General features: G+C 37.9%; 1 protein-coding gene across 2 annotated transcripts in view; it reads left to right on the top strand.

Moving 5' to 3' along the window:
- The first annotated feature begins 3400 nt into the window (after positions 1-3400).
- LOC135166286 (metabotropic glutamate receptor) overlaps positions 3401-11230 on the top strand; it is a 99456-nt gene continuing 91626 nt past the window's right edge. For both annotated transcript variants that reach the window (XM_064128407.1, XM_064128409.1), the window contains exon 1: positions 3401-5608. The gene's annotated coding sequence lies outside the window, so the exon portion shown is untranslated. The remainder of the gene's footprint in view (positions 5609-11230) is intronic.

Raw genomic sequence — 11230 nt, 5'->3', positions numbered from 1 at the left:
CCTTCAGTTCGTGTTAAAAATAAAAATAAAAAAAAAAAAAAAAAAAAAGAGTCGCCTCGTAAGCATCAGTAGGTGAAGTTTTCGACTATGCTGTACCTCGCAATTGTATGCCAGCATTTGTTTTGTCTCATTCATCGGCTTGCTCTTTTTTCTGTTTTAAGTTTTTCCACATACATACTGTCAATAGTTTGGCTGTGGTGTTTATTTATCCTCGTGTCCTCATATGAGAACACGAGTGGACCTACATTTTTAAGTGGGTTCCGAACTACTGGGATCCGTGTTGAAAAGTGCCTTTTCGTTTACTAGTAAAAGAAAAATGACACAGTTCGCCACTCCCTGAACGTAACATCACCAACAAAAACTAGAGTTCGGATACACGTGCGACGGGGTCTTTTAACTCGTGTGATTGGCAGACCTCGGCTTCACCTCGGGCCGCCAACTTCACACGCGTTGCCACCCCACCGCACTTGTATCGAAATATACTATTTCAGTATTGAAGTCGAATTGGTAGAAATGAAGAAGAAATTAAGAACATGTAAATTATCGGCTTCATTACTCTTGTCGAATACCATCGGTCGCCTGTTTATTTTTCATTCCTTTAACCAGGTTTTACATTCCCGAAAAACAATAAATATTTCCAATATTTGTAAACCTTAAAAACTATTATAGAAATCAATGGTCTGATAATATTTTCATTTTGAAGCGGGGAATAACCTTTGACGGGTCTAGTGCGGGGAAATCCCCGCAATACCCAAGTTGTGCGGGACTAAAAGGAAGCACATGGGGCCACTAGGCCGGACAGAGGGCCTTCTTGGTTTTTCACAGGCCCAAGGGGGTTGTCACCTGCGATCGGAGGAGTCATTCAGTCATGAAGCATCGAAGCATCCGGAGTTATACATTTACGAGCCAGAGTGTCAACTAGCATTGCACCACTTGCGTAGCTTAACCTTTATTGTAAAAGTATTTTAAAATAGTTTTATATAGCGCAATGATAAATAGTGAGTGTTTACTATAAATGAAAGAAGAATAGACCAGAGAAAATATATTAGTACAATTTTATTTTCCAACTTCATATTGGAAATGGGATTATTGTAACTGATTAGACGTGTGAATCCTGTTTCATTCTTTTATTTTATAGGCAGGAATGGCACAACCGCTCTGCTTCGTTTCCTTAAGGGGGGATCCTACTTTAGAGGCTTCAAAAAATCTACATTTTCAAGGATTTTTTTGAAAAGGAAAGAAATGTCTGATTGAAATGAAACTTTTAGGATTTATTCTTATATATTTGAAGAGTCTTCTCAAATTTTTTTATTATTACACATTAGATATTTTTCATGTTTGAAGAAATTTACGGAGGCGCCTCAAGTGTGCAATTTCTGTGTGGCGGGCAAGATGCAGGGCGCAATTTTCATGTGAAACAAAAAAGCAAAAGAAATTTTTAATTTTCAATAGTGTAATTCCTAGGTGAACCACGAAAATTCAACAATTTTTCGCAGGTTAAAAAAAAAATGCATTTTTAGAAAAAAAAATTTACTTTAAATTGTTTAAAAACCGGATTAATGTTAACTTTCTTAAGATATGTTAGGTTCACCTAGAAGAGAATGTAATTCCAAATACAAGGCATTTTGATTTGTTTCGATAGGACGTTCACTTTTTTTCCTATCTTGCCCGCCAATTTGAAAAAATCATAAAAATGGAAATCCGAGAAATGGCGTGTCAAAGTTTTGTGATGCTCGTATGCCTGCTCGACGCTTGCTCACTATTTCGTCTGCATCTCCGGAAATAATGCAAATTTTGTTCTGAAATTTTGGAGACATATTCTTGGATAGTTTAGGAAGTGATTTACGCAAAAAAAAATCGATTTTTTGAAGCCTCTAAAGTAGGATCCCCCCTTAAAGGAACTAACTAAAAGACTAAAGGGATACAACACCCTGGATCTGATGTCTCTCATCAACAATTGTCCCACTCATGCACCTCTCTATACATTCAACAAAACAGAGCATACACCTCACCCCCAAACTTCCTACAATTTTCTCTCATAAAAATATTTTCCAATCTCAAGTGGAAACACCAGAATAAAAGAAATACTAATCGTCCACAGACCTATTCATTCCATCTGTAAATTAATTTTTGATAAACATTCGAAATGTTAACTCCAGTACTTCACTTAAAATGCCGTCTACTTGAAGAGAAGTGTCACCGATGTTGAATTTTTGGAGATTTCCCCAAATACAAAATTTACTCTTTCTCCTCTGAAAAATATGTTCTAGAGCTTTATGGTGGTAGGGCCCCGAATGTATAAAAAAGGGGAAAGGTTTTATTACCCGCTTGCTTATCAACATTTGGCGACCAGAAGTGGCCATGGGGCTATAAAATAAAAACGGTTTCGGGGATGGAAATGTTCTGGTCCTTAAGGCCCACAATACTATCTTCGAGTTTAGTCTGTCGTGAGAATGGCTAGAAGAACATACCTCCTGACATAAGTAGAGCCAAGTGTAACAATTAAATATAAATTGTATAAAATAGAACAAAACTGTTGTTTATTTGGATCTCATATTCCAATAACCGATGTATCAGTTCCCCTCAACGAACAATAAAAATTTCTCCTCTGGCCATCACTGAAGGGCAGTTCCCGGAGTATCACCCCCATCGCTCCCCATTTTAAAACAGTTTTCTCCCTTTCCAACAGTCATTAACCCACCTCTTCCCTCCAGCACAATAAGACCCCTACCATACCAACCGTTTCTAGCGCCCACAGATCTCTCTATTACCCCCCAAAACAAGGTCGTATTCATCCCCTCCACGATCGAAGCCCCACCCAAGTGTTGCCACATCCCTTCAAAAAATCACCCCGTCATCAAACCTCCCTCGAATCTAAAAATACCTCGTACGTACCGATGAACTCAAAAAAATTCAAGCTCACTCTCCGATCCCTCTCCAAATCACCCCCAAAAACCAATCCCTCAAGAGTAAAATGAAACCCAATATAACGTTTCTTCCACTTCATTGATTATCTTCCGTCGATACATCCCTCCCTCTCCCCCCACCCTTCTCTTCCATAAATATCATCAATTTACCCTGAAAATCTCACCGAAAAATCTAACATCCGCACCGCGAACATAATAGAACAAAACAGAAGAAAAAAAACCCGCCAAGGAAAGCCATTATTTTCGTTGTTTTCCCCTCGTTTATATTTTTTTTCTCCTCCGCTGTTCCGTTTTTCCTCTCTTCGCGCACGTCGTTTAACTCCTGCCGCGAAGAGGGGCGAAGGGATGGACACAAGGAGGGATGAAAAACCCCTGAAAGGGGTCTAAGAGTGTCCGCGTCTCTCTCCAACCACTGGAGGAAAAGAGGGTGTCCCAGTGATAGGTGGGAGGGCTTTTTCTCTCCAACCGAGGGAATCGAGATATGGGTACGGACCGTTAGTCGCCGGCCAGTCGTTGGCAAAAGCTCTCAACATCATGTGCTACTATTTCCCCAAAAATTGATAAAGAAGAGGGAGAGTGAAAAACATCTTGTGTTGGCAAACAACCCTTCCGCTGTCTCCACAGTCCACAGTGAAAATTATACCCCAGGAACAACCCCACCAGTCCTCCCCCAGATGGACATTGAAATTCGCTATAAATATGACAGTGACATTTTGCTGAGCGGCAGGAAAAACTAGACGACATTTTCACTCGGGTGTTCCATTGATGATGAACGCGTACCTGTCAGCTAATTGGACCTGGACACAATTATCCAGTCTCTGGAGATGAGAGTTACGGTGGAACAAAAATCCTGGGGGAATACAAAGTGATTTGGGGTGAATACAGTGAAATTACAAAATTGTATTTAAAAGGGTAAATTAAGGTGAGGGAGATTCCGAGGGAAATTAATTCGGTTTCGATTACGATTATTTTGACTGTGACGAGAGTGTCTTGAGAAAATAAGAAAATGGAACGAAGGTGGAGGGGAAATTAATGGGGGAGTAAATGTAATCTGGTGAGACTCGCAATTTTCCTAAGTGATGCACCAATCTCGTTAATTTCTGGAAAATATTTTTACATTACAGTGTGCGGTTTTCTGTCTGACAATTTGGAAATTCGGTTCAGTGAAATTGAAGGGAAAAATACTTGATGGTGCGTGTGTCTGTGTGTATTGTAAATTTTATTATTTTATTATTTCAAGTCTCCGGAAATGAAATTGAGACAGGGAAAAGTGGAGGGATAGACCGTACGGTGGAGTGAGTTATAGTGAATCCTGTTGCCACTGATCCCTCGTTCTCTCGAACCCATCGTGGGTGAATCCTAGCAGGACATGAGGAATAAATCGTGAGAGTGACGCAGCTGCAATTGACGTGTCCAAGATCTCCAAGAAGTGATCATAAATTTTCATGAAAAAATCGGAAAATTCGAGGATAAAAAAAGCGCTAAATTACTAGGATCAAGAGGCTATTAATACTACCCTTATTTGATGTGGAAGAGAGCGAAAGAGAGCGAGAGAGGAGAGCAAATGAGAGAAATATTTCGAAGAGACTTGGGCCAATCAGCGAGGTGGAATTACAGTGGTAAAGGGAATATCTCTCTTAGTTACTGTTAACGTGACTTTAATCAGTTGACGGTGATGCCCTCCTCATCCCCTTAACCTCTCCCGGGCAAATGAACACCCCGAAATGAGAATAAATGAGAAATAAACACCTGGAGGAAGCGACCAAATGGTTTATGGAAGTGAATTAAAAGTCACTAAACCAACGAAAAAGGCGAATAATTTTTTTCCCATTTTCATCAACCGTTGACATTGGGAAAAACACTATAAGGGACTGGTAGCATTGATGATGGCATGTAAAGAGTATTTTTATTTTACAGAAGAGTACGGAATTTTTCACTCTCTCGATGTTAAAATGAAGAGAATGCCTGTTGCGTGACACAATGTCACAAACAACAACAGAAACAAGAAAGACGGACAGGGAAGCCGTTACAACTTGTCTTTTTGACTTGTCACATAAATGATGTCAATGAGATGAATGAGAGAAAAGAAAAGTGAGTGATACCAGTGGAAAAATGAGGGAAACATTATTATAATAAAAATGTTGGAAAGAGGATGATTTTGTTTTTTTAATGGTTAAATATGTTGTTTCCCCTGAATCGTGTGACCATCGATTTCTCGATAGTATCCGGCCGGTGATTGCCGGAAGGCTGGAGAAGAGAGGTGAATAATCGAGTGGTGGTGGAGGGGGGCAAGAGGGGGCTTGAAGAGACGGCAGAAATCGAAAAGTAACCGGATGGCTCTGATTTAACTCATCCATTATCCATCAGTTGAGGATTTCGAATAAAATTGAATAAAGGAAAAGTCAAAAGAACAAGAGCATAATTATGAGGAAATTAGCTCGAGTATTGTGTAGAAAGTGCTGATCCATTCCATCGGTGAGAAGTAATTCTGAAGAAAGGAATGAGGAAATGTTGGAAAGGAGAGAGGAAATTCGAGAAGGAAAATCATCCGAGGGCCAAGCGATTTCTATCCCAGGGCTAATGGCACGTCTGAGAGGTGCGCCGTCACTTTGAAAAATCTCCAGAAACCAGCAGTGGCCCCTTTTAGCCCCCCTCTGGGTGCTTTACCGAGGGCGAAGAAGGTAACAGAGTGCTTTTTTTTTCAGTAACAATTCTGCTTTTTCTTCTTGAGTTCTTGTTTTTTTTTTTTTTTTCCTACATTTTTCGCGTTTCTTCGGAGGTTTTTTTTCGCCTCCTTCAGGTCACCTCGGCCAGAAATAAAGTTCACTCATCGCCGCCTTGATGAATTTCAATCGATATGAGTGAGGTTGAAAGAGTCACGGTAACTAACAGTATTGGTCGAGGATTATCAGATGAGTGGACCCTTGCCTCAAGGAAACAATACACACGAGAAAACTACCGGTGAAACACGAAAAGTATAATGTCATTCACCAGATTTTTAAACTCACTAATTATGATTTCGAAAACGTAAATTGTGTCGCGGAAAAAATCAATTACGAGTTTGAGAACGTTAAATATGATTTTCAAAACGAAATTTATTATTTTTAAAACTCAAATTGAGACTTTGAATTCGTACATTGCGAGGTCCTATTTTATAAATTACTATTAGAAATGGGTTATAGGAAATAATAATTCGACAAGTAATTTAAACTATTTTATTCTTTATTGTTGAACTCAAATAATTATGCTCGGAAGACACATCCGCTCTGTACCGATTCGTTAGGGGAACTAAGTAGATCTGCAAAGGGAAACAACACCTTGGACCTTCTAGTCACAGGCTCTCAAAGAGTCCTATTCATTCCACTTTGTTTACATACTTCGAATCAAGCCTAAACATCATACCTCACACTTCTCAGAATTCGAACCCATAAAAATGTCTTTCAATTTAAATATAAACACTCAGAAGAGAATAAGATTGATTTTTGTTCTTTATTTATTCCATGAAAAATTCGACATTTACGATTTAAAAAAAAACTAAATTACGATTTTACAAATGTCAATTGCGACTTTGAAAAACGTAAATTTAGTGATTTTAGCTTTTTACTCCGTCATTTACTCAATCACGTAAAAGATGAAATATGTCAATATGAAATCTCTACATTTCACATGATTCCGAGTATCTGGGCCCAACTTTCGTCAAATTGCTCAAATTGTCCATTAGCGTTCTGCAACTGCAAAAATTCCGAGTAATTGGACACTTGCAGATTTGTTGTTGGTTTAATAAGCATCTTTCGCAAAATTTTCGAAATTTCCTTGAAAATTTATTGAGAAAATGTCTAGGAAAGTTGGGCCCAGATGATTTAGTATCCCTTATCTTTACGTATATGATCTATGTATATAAAACGTAAAGATTTAATATTGACAAAAAAAAATTGTCTTTTCGATTCCATTTACGATTTCATCAATCAAGGATTTTACATTATTCAGATTTCGTAAATGAAGAGGAAAGAAGTGGAAATCACGCGGTTGGACCTCGTATTTTACATCTCAAAAAAATCTAATTTACGGTGTGAAAATCGTAATTTACGTGTTTGCTAATGACTGAAATAACATTTTAAATCTCGTATCTCACGGATAATTTTTTCTGTGTGTACACGAGGGAAATATTCACTAAAAATGAAACGTTTCCTTTCCATAATTCAGGAGTCCATTATTTTCTGGGGTGAAATTTTTATCTTTCGAAAAACTACTTCTTACGCTCTCAATAATGACCTCACAGAGCCTAACAATTTGTCTTTCCCAAAATAATGATTTCACTGATTGAAATTTATACTCTGATGATACGCTACAAGGTGATTTTGGATTCCCGCAATAAATTAAAAACACAGAAGTTATATTTAAATAAAAACTGATATTTATTAGGAAATTCACACAACATGTAAATATTGTGACAACAGATTTATGTGTTCAAAGAGAGTTCTGATCTTAGAGTGGACTCAGTGCTCTCGGTGAAATTCGGAATCTAACTGATTAACAAAAATAATGTCAGAGTCCTCAGTTCCTTACCTGATGACGCAAGAAGAAAATGGAGGGGTGGAGAGAAGCATGACTATGTTTTGGGCATGCAGATGATAGCCTTTAGTAAATGGGAAATGCGGAAAATTCGTAGTGGCGCCAGGGGTTACGGAGCAATAATTGGGAATCTGCTAGGAAAGGTGAATGGGAAGCAGAAATATTAATGTAAAATATAAAGTGAAATATAGGGGTATACAACAGTGACTTAAGATTTTTCATCCTTGTGTCTCTTTGTTAAGAGAGTGGTACAATAACATTTCGAAAGGCCCATACACTCTTTAGGAATTTTGCTAAAAAAGTAGGAGAGGGCAGGGTAAAATGAACCGATGGGACAGACTAGAATTAAGCTCCTCAAAGTCCCATCCTATTAATTACACTTCTACTGAAACTAACATTGTACAATCACTATATTCCTTCAAAATTTGTTATTCAGTGCAGAAAGAGGAACGAATAAGAGAGAAATATAAATGAGAATTATTTTCACGGAAAGTTCGTATCCATAAAATATTTGGTCAAGTAAAAGTAATATTTCCCCGGCGGATCGCTCGATGGCTAATCGATCGGGCATCGCCCCCCGCACTTGGTCAAGGGCTGGTTAATCATTAATCGATCTATGATCGAGTGTTACTCGATTGTCACTCGATGGTCGATCATTACTCGATTGCCAGTCAATCCTCAGTCGATCAATTGAACAGACATCGAGTGATTCGTCAGTGTTAAAATGTTAAATGTCAAAAATGACATAAAATCATGCAAATAACAGAAATAGAAAAAAAACCGTGTGATGATTTATCGGAAGAATTCCCCATTGCCTACACAGATTCCCGAAATCCTTTTAAACGGAAGAATTCTCTATTAAAACAAACATAATCCTAGCACAAGCAACGAACCATAAGAAAAAATGTGGCGATTACTTTGAATTATATTTTAGACAATTTCCGCACCTCTGGTACAAGCAATATCAATGACCGAGAGAATCTATTGTTAGTGTCGATTGTCTTCGAGCAAACTCCTGCCACCTAGGAGTATCACTACAGCGGGTTGGGGTTATAAATGACCCCGGCTGCCCACGGGGAGTAGAATTTTAAGATTTTGACCACATCCTGTGGTACTGGTCAAATTTTGAAATCCAAAGAAACCAATTGTTAATTAAACTCAGGAGGTCTGCCTGCACTTCTCTTTATACAACAAAATTTGCAAGTGGAACAGACTTTAAGTATATAAAAATAATTTATCAATATTTAAAGAAATTTAAGCTAAGAAGTTGGGATCAGTTTTATTGGATTATGAGGTAGAAAAGAATAAACACTGTTTAAAGGTTAGTTATATCAGATTATTATTTAAAATATCGCCATCCACCCAAGAGGCAGTACACACTGTGAATGTTCACTATGAACTATACTAGCTAACTAAATCTCGTGAGGCCCAGAGTTCACACTCAACCTCAGAAGGCAATAGAGCTCCCTCCACTTGCACCCATCCTAGTCCTCTCTGGTCACCAGACGTAATTGGGGAAAGCTATATCGGATAATCCTCATGGGGATTCCCCTTTAATTATTCTATGGAGGAGGGCCTCATAGAAATAGACTAATAAATATTTTCTATATATTGAATTATTTTATAGCAGGGTGAATTTTGTAGTACGGAAAACCCGGAAATCCAACAAGTTTGAGAGTTCAAGTCAATTTTATGTATAGATTCAATATTGTAAATAATGTTTCGCCGCGAGTAACAATCTATTCGATTCTACTCGAGTTGTAAATTCGATTAGTTGACTATACAAAATTAAACGTGGGGAACGTGATACGCCGAATAAATCTTTGTACCTTATATGAAGTTGATCGAAAGGGGGACATGAAGAAAAAAATGTAACACTCGAATTAAGAGAATAAAAAATGTTGGACACACAACACTTATTCAACAATTAAATATTACGATTTATTCACTAGAAATGGGATACACTTAATAGTGGTGAAAACTGATGAGACACTTCGGAGGTTGAATAATAACTAACTTAGAGACTAAAAATCTGAAAAAGTATAAATCGGACGAGGAGAAAGAGAAGAGGGAGTACATTTCGAGGATGAAAGATGAAAGCGAAAATGTCATTGGTTAAATGAAAGAAAGAGGAGGGTACGATCGAAAAAGAGGGAAAGAGATTCGTTCAATTGGGTTTGCTATCAAAAATGGTAAAAACTGGAGAGTGGGGGGGAGGAACGCAGGGCCACTGGTGGGTCAGGTGAGGGACTGAGGGGAGGTTTGGGCCTGTCTAAGCGGGTGGTAAAAATTGAAATGGATTCAAAAGGTTGGCGGATAAGGGCGATTTTATATAAGTGAATTTTATGAAGAAATGGGAAATTGCAAGTAATAATCAGAGAGAATGGATGGTAAAATGATGAAGGACTTGTGAGTAAGTCAAGAGGACGAAATTTTTTGTTAGCATAGCCAAATTGTCTGGGTTTAAGAATATAGCTGGGGTATTTTTGTTAATGAGTTTGAGGAAAAATAGAAACGTTTTTCCGCATGCTGTGTAAAATAATAAAAGAGAGAGATCGGGACGGTGTTATAGGCAAGATAGTGTGAATATAATAATAAAAAGAGGATTCCCCACTGTCTAAAATGTCTACTCGATTTGCGACAAAAAATACATTGCGTGTTGGCACGCAACAAATAATAATGTAGGGTTACTTTGAAAAGATAAAAACAGTTTATTTCTAGTAAAAAGGTGTACAATAGATTTTAATACTATATTCACTATTTTTTAACGTCCTTCACAATTCACAATCTTCAAGCACTTTTAATCACACTCTTAAATACACAACACAAAAACGTCTAAGTGTACGTCTATCATCTAAAAGGCGTCTATCGTCGAACGCTGCTCACTCACGACTGACCCTGTCCCTCTTCTCAACCCGGGACTGGGCCCTAATCGCGTCATCTCCTAGCATCCCTGGACCACGCTGGCTGTAACCAGCTGCGCCTGTCACCTCTGTGTGCCTCATAAACCCCCAAAACATGACCCTCTAAGTACTTCTATGGTACAGGCTTGCATTCCTGTACCAATGCTACGCTAAAACTACTATATAAACTTATAGCTCTAGACTATCTTAATAAAATACGAAGAGCATTTATCTATAATATTTGCTAGATTATTATTTCTACACTGGGGATTTCCCCATAATTATTCCCGATGCTACAATAATAAAAAAAAAACATAGAAGAGAAATGGTGATGACAAGTTCATCAAGTTATATCAACTCTGAGAATAGACAACTATTTGTTGCCGCCATGATCATAATAGTCGCACTGATTATTTTGTTAGTTTTAGGGCGTACGCTGCACCAAGTTAGGTCACAATCGAAATGTAAAATGGAAAATTTATTAACAGACAATAGTGCAGACTAAATTCACGAGGCTCGAGGATTTTGATGATTATTTTTTATCCTTTCAATCTATTTTGATCCACCGGTCCAGTTCGCTCTGCTCTCACCTACATATGTCTAAATAATTGGGGACATTCCGTGACCAATGTTTAAAGAATATTAGTTGATTGACGTTTATTATGATTGTTACAATTGAAATATTCGTGATTGGATAAGTTGGAGGAATCATCTCATTAAAACGTCGTAGTACCAACGCAGGCACTGACAGTAACAATTACCACATGAATCATTGGCCATCAAATGAGTCAATCACGGATACTTACCCATTTGAAAATTGATTATTCT

The sequence above is a fragment of the Diachasmimorpha longicaudata genome, chromosome 9, assembly GCF_034640455.1.
Source record: "Diachasmimorpha longicaudata isolate KC_UGA_2023 chromosome 9, iyDiaLong2, whole genome shotgun sequence".
Classification (NCBI taxonomy): Eukaryota; Metazoa; Arthropoda; class Insecta; order Hymenoptera; family Braconidae; genus Diachasmimorpha; species Diachasmimorpha longicaudata.
This window is presented reverse-complemented; position numbering and strand designations above follow the sequence as displayed.